The following is a 14,442-nucleotide window of genomic DNA, read 5'->3' on the forward strand; positions in this document are numbered from 1 at the left end:
TGGGGTCGACCTGCTTCTTCTTTGAAGAAGCCTTGCTGTGGCGCTTACCATCGCCACCATGGCTGGAGGAGGCTACCTTCTCAGAGTTCCTCTGAGCAGCCCACTCCTCTTCCGTCGGCAGGAGTTTCTCGCTGTCCTTCATTGCTGTCGCCTACTCTAGGTGCTCGTCAACCACCCGCAGATGGCCTGTCACATCCTCAATGGTGAGGGTGGACAAGTCCAGCATCGTCTCTATAAAGAGCGATTTGGATGTACTTTGCTGGCACGGAGTGGAGGTACTTGGAGACCGCCTCCTCTTCATCGATGGTGACGTCGTGGCTCTTCAACTTGCTGATGAGCATCTGCAGGTGGAGGGAGAAGTCCTCCACCATTTCACCATCCTCAAACTTGAGGTTGGTGTACTCCTGCTTTAGAAGCTGGGCCGTCGCCTTCTTTGCGCGGTCAGAACCGACGCGCATCACCGCAATAGCCTCCCACACCTCCTTAGCCGAGCTCTTCACCCCCAACGGCTCCCTATACTCTGTCGGTACAGCAGCGAGGATAGCCTCCAACGCTGACATGTCATCCTTCTCATTGTCGGTGCCCTTGTCAATAGCATTCCAGAGCCGTCGGGCTCTGAGCTTGACCTTCATGGTCACCGACCACTCTCCATAGTTGGTGCGAGTTAGTGCCGTCCAATTGGTGCCGCTGACCTCCTGCACCGTGCGAACAACGACCTCCAATCGTGGCTGGGCAGCCACAACAGTGCCACTGCTGTCGCCCATCTTCGAACCGCCCATCATCACCAGCGGTTAGTCTGGCGACGACGCTTGTACCGCTCTGATACCACTTGTTGGCCCACAGAATCACTGGCTTAGGTGAGTGAACCACTCACCAGTCTTGCCGAGCACCCGCTAGTGTTGCCGAGCACCCACTAGCCATGCCGACCATGAACAAGCGTTGTCCGTCCCCACACACTATGGCTAGAGCTAGAAGAAGGGAGAACAGAGCATGCACACACAGTACAAGACACCAGCATTGGCCGAAGCCCTGTCTAAGAGATGGCAAATCTAAACTCTATCTATCTAGTCCCAGTACAGCGCATATGCTGTAACAGTAACTAGATAACATACAGGGCTGACTATGTGCCGGCCACTGCATGTGCCTACAGTGCTGCAGGTGAGCAGTTCAGTGCCTGCACCTGCAGCGGCTACAATATCACAGCAGGGGGCCTTTTTGGCACCGCCTTCCCCTTGCTGTGTTTACACAAGGTAGCAATAGATTATCTAACAAACTCAAGAATTTCATCTAATTTAATCTGTAAGAATTTGAAGTCAATTAGAGCTATGAATTTCTGTCAAGAATATTTTAGTGAAGGCGTTGTGTTCTGCCTAGAATAGTAAACTTGAATAGGCCTTAGTTCATAGGGCGAAGTGTTAAATTTTATTTTTGACTTCTGCAATCATTCACCCCCCCTCTGATTGCCTATTTTAGAGTGAATCGATCCTACAAGTGGTACCAGAGCGGGTTATCTTTCTAATCAGACTTAACCGATGATTAGAAAACATGTCTACGAATAAATATTCCACAAAACCTTGTGTTTTCGATGGTGTTGATTTTTAGTTCTAAAAGGCAAAGATGGTGGCATATATTCAGGCACAGGGCTTTGCAATTTGGGAAAAGGTTTACAAGCCTTATCAAGTTCCTGAGAATGATGTCGTGACTGCACAAAACATGCCACAAGTTGAGGCGAATAGCAAGGCACGGAATATTATCATTCAAGGGCTTGGAAGAAGTGACTTTGACCGTGTAGTACATCTCAAATTGGCATATGAGGTATGGAAATCACTCTGTGATTATCATGAGGGTTCATCTACCATAAAAGAAGTACGCCAAGATATATATGAGAAAGAACATATGTGTTTTGAAATGAAACTTGATGAATCACTTGATGATTTCTTTGCATGCTTTAATAAGATTCTTAGCAATTTGCATGCTGTTAATGTTACTTTTACTAATGCTGAAAATGCTCGACAATTACTAGGAGCTTTAGACATGTCTATATGGGAAATGAAAGTTACTTCTATTAGAGAATCCACAGTCATGAGTACTCTTACTTTAGATGTGCTTTACTCTAACTTGAAAACTCATGAATTAGATGTTCTTGCTAGGAAGCATGGTTCAAAATCAGTTGCTCTAACTTCACGATCTAGCAAGTCACATGATGATAATTCCTCTACTAGCTATGCCTTGTCTTCATTGTCATCACTAACCGATGAATAGATAGAACAACTCCCAGAAGATGAATTGTCACTTCTCTCTACTCGTTTCACATGAGCTTTGTATAATGTAAGATCAAGAAAAAGAGGAAATAGTGGCCCTCCAAAGTGCTTCGAGTGTGGTGATTCAAATCATATTCATCCTCACTGCCCAAAGTACTTGTCGAGAATAGCAAGGGAAGAAAAGGAGAAGGAAGAACCTATAAAACGAAAGCACACTTTTAAGGAGAACAAGAAGAAGAAGGGTCACTCAAATCGCAAGGTGGTTCACCATGTTCTTTCCGCTCTTGAGCAAGTAAACTTGAGCGATGTGGACACTGATAGTGAGGAAGATGCAACCCCCAAAACTAAACAAGACTTGATTGGGTTGTGTCTCATGGCAAGCAGCAAAAGTTCCACCGATGATGGCGACCTTGAAAGCGATGAGAACAATGAGGTAGAACCTTCTTATGATGATTTATTAAAAGCTGTTGCTAAACTTGGCACATAGCTAGAAAAGAGAAATAAAAAGATTGCTAAACATGACATCTTAATTGAATCTTTACATACTGAAAATGCTAGGCTTAAAAGTCTAATTCCTGCTGATGATTCATGCAAACAATGTGATATTGTCTATGCTGAATTTACTTCCCTGAGAGATGTGCATGCGTCCACACTAGAGCAGCTTAAGGCAGAAAAGGATAAAAATAAAAAAACATGTTTGTGCTACTGAACCAACTTTCTGTGAAAAATGTAAAATCCTTGAATTAAAATTGAAAGATGCTATGGCAAGAGTTGAACAGTTAAAAAAATGACTTTCTCCACTCACGCGATTCTTTCTTGCTCAAATTGCCGCAAACAAAAGAAGTAAACGTATAGTGAGTGTGAAAATTGTACCACTCTTTTAAAACGAATTGATTATTTGCAAGGAAAAATGGGTACAAAAAGTTTGAACCAAATTTTGGATCAAAAGAATAGCTCTTTAAAATATAAAACTGGTTTAGCTTTTGATCCTTATGCTCACTCAAAGACTCATGCACCAACTGTTGTTAAATCACTTTACAATGGAAGATTTGAGGTTACAAATGAGCCTAAGAAGATGGTTTTTAAATCTGCTGGAATTATGTTATCTACTAACACAATGAATGCAAATGTAGCTTCTACATCAAAAGCTAAACATAGAGTTAAGTACACTTGCACCCATTGTGGTAGGGATGGACATTTTGTGCAATTTTGTTTTAAGTTAGCCACCAAACAAATGAAAGAAAAATTTAATGCTTCCTCTAATGTGAGAGTGGCATGTTCCTTCATGACTAAAAACATGAGTAATGCTCAAAGTGAGTTCTTCAATAAAAATACTCGTGTTGCATCTATTTTTTCTCATCGTGTGTCTCAGTATTGGATTCCAAAATATCTTTTGTCTAACCTCGGTGCTGAGACCTCGACATGTGCTGTTTTTGTGTAGGCATCTCGTGCAAGGAAGGAGAACATATGGTTAGTAGATTCCGGATGTTCACGTCACATGTCTGGTGATAAAAATTTGTTCTCCTCCCTCACATATACATCTCGAGGTGAAAAAGTCACTTTTGGAGATGCTTCTACTACTGCTGTTGTAGCAAAAGGTACAGTAAAGGTAAAAGAAAACTTCATGTTTAAGGATGTGGCTCTTGTGGAAAACTTAAAATATAATTTGCTTTCTGTTTCTCAAATGATTGATGAAAATTTAGAAGTGTGCTTTAAGAAAGGTGAATGTAAAGTGTTAGATGCTTCAGGTGACCTTGTTTTTAAAATATCATGTTTTAGGAGAGTCTTCAAGGCTGATTTTGATGTTTCACATGACGCTAAGGTTAGATGTCTAGTTGCCAATACATCAAATGATTTATTCTTTTGGCATCATAGACTAGGACATGTTGGTTTTGACCATCTCACACGTGTTAGTGGTATGGATCTCATTCATGGTTTGCCTAAGCTTAAAGGTGATAGCAATTTAGTGTGCTCTCCTTGTAGACATGGTAAGATGTGTGCAGGTTCCCATCCACCTCATACTACAGTTATGACAAATGCACCCGGACAACTTTTGCATCTTGATACAGTTGGACCATGGAGGGTTCAATCCTTTGGAGGTAAATGGTATGTGCTTGTCATTGTTGATGATTTCTCTAGATACACTTGGGTTTATTTTCTAGAATCTAAAGATGAGGCTTTTGGCCATTTTAGAAGTCTTGTCCTTAGATTATCTATTGATCTTCTAGGAGCACTTAGAGCAATTAGAAGCGATAATGGAGCAAAATTTAAGAATGCTTCTTTTGATCTCTTTTGTGCTAAAAAGGGAATTGAACACCAATTTTCTTCTCCATATATACCACAACAAAATGGTGTGGTTGAGAGGAAAAATAGGACCTTGGTTGAGATGGCAAGGACAATGCTAGATGAATATCAGACTCCTAGGAAGTTTTGGGCTGATGATGTATCTACTGCATGCTATGTCTCCAACCGTGTGTTTTTAGATCAAAACTAGGTAAAACTCCTTATGCGCTACGGTTTGGACATAGCCTAGCGTAACTCATTTTAGAATTTTTTGGATGCAAATGTTTTGTGCTAAAATCTAGAAATCTTGATAAATTTGAACCTAGATCAGCAGATGGAATTTTTCTTGGTTATCCTGCTCATTCACGTGGTTATTGTGTGCTTGTTTTGGAGGCTAACAAAATAATAGAAACCTGTGAAGTTACTTTTGATGAGGCTAGTCCAGGAATTAGCCCAAGTATTGTAGGTACAAATACATATGTTCAGGAGGAAAACATATTTGTAGATGAAGAGGAGGAGGAGGAAGAAGAAAATGTGACTCCTACTATTCCTCCAGTAGCTTCTGCAATGCCTTCCTCCACTATAGTTTCAGATGGTCCTCAAATTACTTCATCGATGCAACCTGAAAGTGATCAAGAAGGAGCTTCTGACTTTACTGCTCCTCGACACATTCAGAAAATGCACCCACCTGAACAAATGATTGGAAATCTTAACGAGCGAGCTACATGGTCTAGGTTTAATGATTCTGAATTTCATGCCCATGCTGCTTTTGTTGCTTCTTTTGAACCCAAAGATGTATCACATGCATTAACTGACGAATCTTGGATCAATGCCATGCATGAGGAATTAGAAAATTTTGATCCAAAGCATAATGGATCAGTACAGAATTCCAATCCAAGAACCATCATATAGTTCGGAGCACACCGAAAAACCTTTTTCCCTTCTCCAAGTTGATCCAATTCAACTCCAACAACTTCTCCTTTGCAAATGTGCCAACACCACCAAGTGTACACCACCATGTACAAGTGTGTTAGCATTTCACAAACATTTTTTAAAAGGATTAGTCACTCATTTCACCACGCCACTTATCTTAGCAATGATGCAAAATTAGATCACTCGAGTGGCACTAGATGACCGATATGCAAACAAATTTGCCCCTCTTGATAGTATGGCCATCTATCCTAAACCCGGGCATAAACTTCTTTACTCACCTATGACCGCTACAATGAAATGCCCTATAAATATATCTTTGCCTTGCGCATTCCATTCCATCTCCTCCGGTATTGATGCAACACATGCACCAACCATATCACAAATGATATGATCCACTTCATATCATCACATGACCATAATGGTTCATCGATCCTGACCTCACTTGCTCTTCACCGTTGCCTCGGTCCATCGGCGCCAAGTCCATGACTTGCCCTTCACTCTTGCAATCGGTCCATCAAGCCAAGCCTTGTCTTGATCTTCTCCACCTTAGTCAATTGAGTCAATGCCATGCCTCATATGCAATGAGCTCCTTCATCACATGTGTGAGCCTTGCAACAAATCCAAGCCATTTCACCTTCATGGCATGTATTGCTCACACACATGTACCTATGGACTCATCACCTGTGTATCTCACATAAACACATATTAGTCCACCTAGGTTGTCACTCAATTTCCAAAACCAAACTTAGGACCTTTCAATCTCTCCCTTTTTGGTAATTGCTGACAACTCTACAATGATATGAAAATTAAGCTCTTTTGGATTCATGTTGCTTGCCCAAGCAATTTCACCATATGTGAATGATTTTGGACAAGTACCACAAACCCGAATTGGTAGTATTAGCTCCCCCTATATATGTGCTAGAGTGTTTGGTTTGAAGCTCGTACATATGCATAGATTGGAGTTGTAGGAGAGTAATTACTACCAAATGATGCTAAGGTGTATAGAATAAACCTTTGAAGCATGATATCAATCGGAGTTGCACCATTAAGTTCATCCTTAGTACTATGGTTAGCTAGATATCACTTGGAAACAAAACACTAGATACCCCGTGAGATCAACATTAGAATCAAGGTACTGGCGTTACTTAAAAAACATACCAAGTGTCTAGCTATTATCCTATGCATGCTAGTTTTCATTTCATCAATCAAATTGTACAACTAGCATACACCACACAAGCATGCAATCAAATTTAAAAACTTAAGCAATGCAAGCAAATTTCATAAATATGCACATGTCAAATGCAATCAAGTTCATGAGCTTGCTCCCCCTACTTGTGTGCTTCTCTTGTCTAAGAAATTTGATCCTTCTCCATTCTTCAATGTTACTCCCTTTTTGTCCATGTCCAACTTCTACCTCTCCCCATGATGTATTTCATATCTTTGTTCCAACTTCTCCCTCTTTGTCATCAATTTCCATAAAAGGTGTGCTTCATATTGATACAAAGGATTGCAATGGACACTTGAATCTTGCATTTTTATGGACACCACCACAAATGTTGGAATGACACCACTTGTAGCCCTTGAGATACCTCATGTAGGATCTTTGACCATGATACCAATTGGTGGGGCACCTCCCCCTATGTCATTGCATGGGTCATCCATTTGATAAACTTGAGCTCTTGTATGTGAGGGAACTTGCTTCACTTGATGATCACTTAAAGTTGAGGATCACTTTTGGAACCACAATTTGATGTGCTAGATACCACTTGTATGAATGCTACTTGTAACAAAGTGATAATCTAGATATACCACATGTAAGAACAATCATGGAACCACTTGTAGGATTTGTCATTTATAACCATTTCTTGAACATTTGTCATCTTCATGAGCTTCTATGGTTGACTTGAACAAAATTGATTTGCCTAACCTTCCAAGTCTGGTTTGAACCCTCTCTAAGCTTCTTCACACATATTAAGCGGTTATCTTATCGAGGTTGTACTTGTCACTTGTTGGAAATTAAATATAGATCAAGTATTTGGGTTCACTAGCTCATGAACAAACTCACACTAGATTCAACTAATCATTCAAGCAATAGTGGTAGGCTACGAATTTTAAACTTTCATTTATTATGCATGATCCTAATAGGCATGTACTATATGCACCAACCGCATACTAGTAAGGGATAAAAATAATCATGCATATTACAATGATACATTTGCTATGTTGGCGAAGAGGATAGTCACATAGATTCCAATTTGTTTCTCCAATAGCAATGTGAAGTCCAATTATAAGCTCGGTGAAGACCAATCATTAATAATGAAATCCATTCTTCACCCATATGATTTGAGAACCACTTAAGATCAAGTGCACTTATTTTGTTGTGGTTGGCTTTCTTCTTCTTTTGATCAATGCTTGCATGAGAGAACTGTATAGAATACTACTTGAATTTTCATGACTAGCTCTCTTTTGGGTGTTGCTTGCTCTCTAGATCAATCCTTTTGATTGTGTCAACTAAGCATCTCGAATGTCCCATAGATTATCACTTCCATGTTAGCCTTCCAAGTACCACACTTGGTTTACCTACAAAAGACAGCAAGCCCCTACACATAGTGAGAAGTGATCTCTCTCCAAAGAACCATCCTTGATACTCACTTGAATCGACTTGATTTATTGATCCAAGTGATGGACTTAATTTGATGAGTAACCTTGAATCCTTCTTTAAGTCCTTTTCTTTCTACTTGTTTAAGTCCTTTTCTTTCTACCAAATGATTTTCAATTGTCACTAGAACTTAAACTTCATCTTCATCTTCATCTTCATCTTGAGTTTGGCCTTGATCTTCCAATTTGAGTACCAAATGTGTACCAAATACACTCCATAATCAAACTTCCTTGTACTCTTTGTTTGTCATGCTTCCAGCTCATCTCAAAACCAAACTTAGGTACATCAATCACTTATAAATATGTTTCCAACTTGAGGACCTTTCAATCAAAGTGACTCTTGACCAATCCAACAATTGTCACTTTTCTGGCATATTATGTACCCTTTAATGAAAAATCCATATCTCCCAATGTACAGATCCAATTACTACCAAATTTGGTAGAGATGTGCTTCACTTAGTCTTCTAGCAGCTCAAAAAATTTTAGCTTCATTTGACTTCTAGATTGCTACCAGATTTTAATTCTTCAACCACTGCTACATGCTAAAAACTATTGCACTATAGCTAACAAGATCCACTCCAAAACTGAAGCATCTCTTATCCAATTCTCATGAAATTCACATAGACCTTAATACCATAAGTCTAGAGCATGCATACTAAATTTCAATCCAATCCAAAAAGATTTGGTCACTCAAACTCATACTTGATCTCAGCTAGCTCAGTTTTTTAATTTAGGACAGATGCAATACTTGAGATATACTTCTTCAAATTGAACAAAATGTGAATCAAACTTGAACTCAACTTGTTTGAATACTTTCACAAGACATATATCTATTCAATCCACTTACTAAAGTCATCTCATGAATTTATACAACTCAAATCAATCCAAACTTGATTACTAATCAATAAATCCATTCAAACATCTCATAGCAAGCAACATATGCATATATATCCAATTCAATCAACTCATATGCACCCAAATGAATAAGATCAACTAGAAACATACTTTGCTTAGCACATGATCATCCAATAGCAAGCTTTCACTCAATTATTTGCAAGCCACCCAATAATTCCAACAAATCACCACAACTTGAATATGACACTCGTATGTTGTAGCACATTGGACTTCACTCACTTTTGACTTGGCATTGGGATAGGAATTAGCAATAGGCTTCAATACTTGATTCAACATATGATGAACAATAAGAATTCTATTAAATCAAGCCTCTAATGCCTATGGTACCAACACACATTCATCCACTTTTTGATGGAACCCAAACTAGTTTGGGTCCTCTCAAGTTAGGTGCAACATACTTAGGCATCACCTTAGTATGAGAAGCGGGATGTTTTGCAATTTCAACCAATGAGGTACCATTGCCATCCTTCCTAAGCATAATATTTGCATCAATTGAAATAGGCTTAGAAGTATTACCTAGGGGGCATGAATTAGACATGTGTCCCCTTTCTCGGTATGAGTAGCAATTTCTCTTGGTTAGAGCCTTCTCTTCCTTGCTCTTGTATTGCTTCTCATTGCCTTGCCTCTCATGAGTTGCTTGAGCCTTCCTCTCAAGCTTGGTAGGACACTTCGAGGCAAAGTGTCCCATATCTTCACACTCGAAGCACTTGATGTGAGCCAAATCTCTCTTGTCATCTTGATTCTTGCTCACTATCTTGGCATCTTGAATGAGCATCGGATGCCTTGCATTTGCTCTTCCACCCCTTCTTGTCTTCTTCTTCTTCATCACCAAGTCACCACCATCTCAAGGTTGATCTTGATTTGCTCTTGGGGTGTCTTTTCTTGCTCAACTTGTGGCTTTGGTTGAGGTTCTTCTTTTTGCTTCACCAATTGCTTGGTTGGGCACATTGAGGTGAGATGACCCCATGTGCGGCACTTGAAGCATTTGACATGCTTTAGCCTCTCTTCTTCTTTCTTCAACTTGAACTTTTCTTCATTCGGGCACCCATTTGCAAGATGTCCCACTTCATGGCACTTGAAGCACATGAAATGAGATAGCTCATTTGTTCTTGCTTCTTCATCTTTATTTCTCTTTTTCTTTCGCCCTTTGTCATGCTTTAGTTGAATTCAAGGCCACTCTTGTCACCAAAGTTTCTTTGAGTCTTCAACATATGCTCAAAGGTGACTTTTGAGTTGTAGCACCTCTCTAACTTGTAGCTCAATTTCTTCACTTCTCTTTTGAGCTCATTGTTCTCCTTTAAAATGTTAGTCTCATAAGATATAGAGGAAGAACAAGCATATATATGTGAAGCACATGGCATATCTAATAAATCATTGTTGGTATTTCTTAACGTCTACATAGTTAATCCACAAGCGTACGGAATTACCATTGTAGCTTTCACTAGGAAGTATTCAGGGTATCGTATTTCCACAGGGAACAGAGGTATCTCTTCTAGCTGATTCGTCTAAGGACAACACAAGGGGTAAAGTTTGAAAGGGAAGAGATGGATTCATATGGCTTTCGGGTCTAGGAGAAGCTAAACTCTACTTATACTTGCTTACTTCGGTCACTGGTGAACACCTGGTCTGCCAGGCATAGCCAGCCTATGGCTCTACGTCATACCCAAACATGGTGGATTATAAGGGACGGACAGGGCTATCACCACCTGCCGCCTACCCCTCAAATAGAGGGCACGAGGCAAACAAATGTAGCCTCTAGCCTAGACACCTTGTCTATGCTATTGACTACTACTCTAGCGTTCCGGTAGGGTTATCTGTCTTTATCAGGGCCCTCTACTAGAGTATCCACTATAAGAATGGACGATGAACCCACAAGCAAACAAGAGTAAAGCTTAACAAATCAAAAGACTTTATACCATAAGAAACCCAAACACTTACTTAACGAATATTCCATCGAGGTATAAGTGTTCGCCGAGGTACAAGTTCGGGGAGACACCGACAAGTTTGGCTCTTCCCCGTACTTTCCCTCACATCTGTCCCAACTAACTCTACTAGCTATCTAGGGCCTAAGCCCTTGGAATGTTGCTCTTGTGTGGTGCTCTTGCTCTTTGCTATGTTGTTTTGAATGGAGGAGGGAGGCTTCTTATATAGTACTCCATAGGCAGTTTGCTCAATTATTTTAGGATACCCCCACCGCAACCGACCTCGATAGCATTAATGATACCCCCCTCGCAAAGGATGGGCCCAAGAGGAGCTAGTGGTGGTGTGGCCGCACCCTAGCTTGGTCGCCTCAGCACCGCCTTCGCCTGGTGGTTTGCTTGATGGGCCTAGAGCATAGCCATGTTGGTGCTTGGCCCAGTTTCTTTGGTGGAGTGGGCCCTCTCTTGGTTCCTTTGCGCAAGATCTGCTTTATACTTCTCTGGGTTGCACCTTTTGATGTGTTTTCCTTTATATGCCATGTATATGTCTTGAAAATGATCAATTCATCAAAACTTATGGAAAGATGTTAGATTTGAACCCTATCACTAAGTTTGGTGTTTGTTTGGTTAGATTTTATGTAAAAATTGGTGGTTAAAAATATGAGTTAAGGACCGCCAACAAACTCCCCCACACTTAGCTCTTTGCTTGTCCTCGAGTAAAGTTAAGGACTAAGATATGTCATCTCCTTGATATGACATTTGCATACTAGTTATTCCATGCTTCACATGCACTTGTGAACTTTGGAGTGTCTACCACATATCTTGGGTGACTGAATAATGGAACAGCATGGATTCAAATCCCCTTGCATCAATTAGTTCTGAAACTTGGGTTTTCATTTGATTTTTAAAAAAATGTAAACATAGCTTTGCTCCTCAAATGATTCTCTCAGATGGCTTATATATGTGTTTGGTTCCTCACCAAGGCATATCATAGTGTTGCCTTCTTTCTTTCCTGCTTCTAAAAAGCTTATATGGATCTTTGGGTAGGGAAAGATATGAAGGCATACTTACTCAACATATTTTGTTAAGTCAAAGCTCGGATCCAAGGAGAAGGATGTCATACCCTTAGATCAAGAAGTGCAAGTGTGTGGATAAAACATTTCTAAATCTATACTATACTCCTTTTGTAGATATGATCTCTCTCTAGCTTTTTATTGTGAGACATGGCTATCATTTTTTTCTTCTTTTTATGAGCCTTCATGTGCTCATCTTTTTTTAATACCTTGGGACCTTCATGTGCCCCCTTTTTCATACTTTGGGACCTTCATGTGCCTCTATATTTTTTTCAATACTTTGGCATAGCCTTTATGTCTCTTCTTTTTAAACCACATCTTTAGAGAGATCACTATCTTGTAGAACTTGGAGTATTTGTCTATCAAACATTTTTTTTGTCTACTCCCAGTGTAGGAGTAGAGTTTTTTTTGGTGGATGGAAGCATATTTTTGCATACTCCTAGTGTGGGAGAAGCATGTATAGGTGGGTGTACGTGATCTTGATCTTGGGAGCATGATAACTTTCTCAACAAGGGTCAACAAGACTTGACAAAATTCAAAACATGAGTAAGTAGCATAATTATAGAGGTTTTAAGCTCTAATCACTAGGTATGGCTTTGGTAGGAATTTGCATATCATGGAGGAGCATGCTATTTTGATTTTAATTTTATAAAATAAATCCCAAGTCCTTCACATGAGAGAGCAAGGTTCATTTCCATCCTACTATATCACCTATTCTAATTACTTAGATAACATGGGGTCCCTATGATGAATTGTTCACAAGTTATAGGAATATTAGCGAGGAATAAAGAGTATGCAAATTCAGTCAAAGGATTGCATGGAGATGGAGCGTCAAAAGTTTTGCTTTTTAATTTGTTCAGTTTTAAACTTCAAAACTTAGGAGAGTTGAGGGGTAATGTTGCACAAACCAATGTTAAAGAGAAAGAAGGGGCTGAGGAGAATCAAAGATGGCTTGGCTAAACCAGAGGTTCAACCAATTCTCTCTGGGATCATCTGTCATGTCCTTCTGCATGATGTATTGTCTGATGTTTTGTGCAATGTGTTGGTGGGAGATCTCAAGTGTATGTTCATTATGCATGAGAGATCTCCCCCACACTTATTCTTGTACCTATTTATTTAATCAAAGAAAAACAAAGAAGGAAACAAACAAGGGTTCTACCGATTTGAGCATCGAGGAACCTAAATCATTTTATTATTATTATTATTATTATTATTATTATTATTATTATTATTATTATTATTATTATTATTATTTTATATCTTTATTATTATTTTTTATTTTAAGTGTTCACTCAACCTTATTTTAGCATACACAAACAAGGCTAAGTGTAAAGTTTGCCAAATATTTGTCTTAGCCTTGGTTTATCTCCATCATAGATTGCATTCATTGTTTATGAAACTAATAACACAAGTTCATTAATCAAAATTTCAACACCATGTCAAAAAATAAAGGTAAAAGAAATATTTTTGTTTTTTTATAAAAATAAAGGATACAGATACGAGGACAAACAAGGTTCGAAAAAGATAGCAACCATTTCCCGACAGCGGCGCCAGAAAGCTTGTTGGGATTTCATACCGTTGTAGCTTTCACCCAGAAGTATTTAGGGTATCGTATTTCCACAGGGAACAGAGGTATCTCTTCTAGCTAATTTGTCCAAGGACAACACAAGGGGTAAAGTTTGAAAGGGAAGAGATGGATTCATATGGCTTTTGGGTCTAGGAGAAGCTAAACTCTACTTATACTTGCTTACTTCGGGCACTAGTGATGTCACACCCAATTTTAAGGATAAAATTGAATGCACTAAACTCATGTGTGCCCAGGGATCAGTCACACACACAAGTTGACAAATCATATAAAGTATCATCATGGTGTATCTTACATCACGATTAATAACATCACATAGTCTTACACAACACAGCGGAAGATAAAAAGATAACTCTCTCGTGGAACTCCATCACAGGGAAGGTCAACTGGTTGACCACAAGCCTAATAATCCTCAGGAAACTCCTCATACCCGTTGTCATCTGTTACCCATCTGGGATTTTTATCCAAATATAGAAAGTAAACAAGCGTAAGTACTTCCTGTACTTAACAAGATAACATGGGGTTATGTAGCTCAAAAAGGATGGCACTGGTTTACTGCAGTTAGCACTTTTAGTAAGTCAAGATTTTATTATCAAGTATTATCAAGTTATGCTTAAGCTCCCATTTAAACCCACATAAGCAGATATCAGAATCATTTGCATCATAATATCATTGTATACCATCATAATGAACCACAATGAGTAACCAATTATTCTATGAGTTTTCCAGGCCACTCGTGACCGTGAGCACGGCTGTTATAACAGTTTGTAACCCTCTGCAGAGGTGGTGCACATTCACCGCGAGTCGCGATTCCC

The 14,442-nt window shown here is 39.4% G+C and overlaps 1 pseudogene; it reads left to right on the forward strand.

The window, feature by feature from the left end:
* Nucleotides 1-200: 200 nt before the first annotated feature.
* On the forward strand, nt 201-2,748 carry LOC136536964 (uncharacterized; annotated as a pseudogene).
* The last annotated feature ends 11,694 nt before the right edge of the window (nt 2,749-14,442 follow it).

Source organism: Miscanthus floridulus, chromosome 2 (genome assembly GCF_019320115.1).
Source record: "Miscanthus floridulus cultivar M001 chromosome 2, ASM1932011v1, whole genome shotgun sequence".
NCBI classification, from domain to species: domain Eukaryota; kingdom Viridiplantae; phylum Streptophyta; class Magnoliopsida; order Poales; family Poaceae; genus Miscanthus; species Miscanthus floridulus.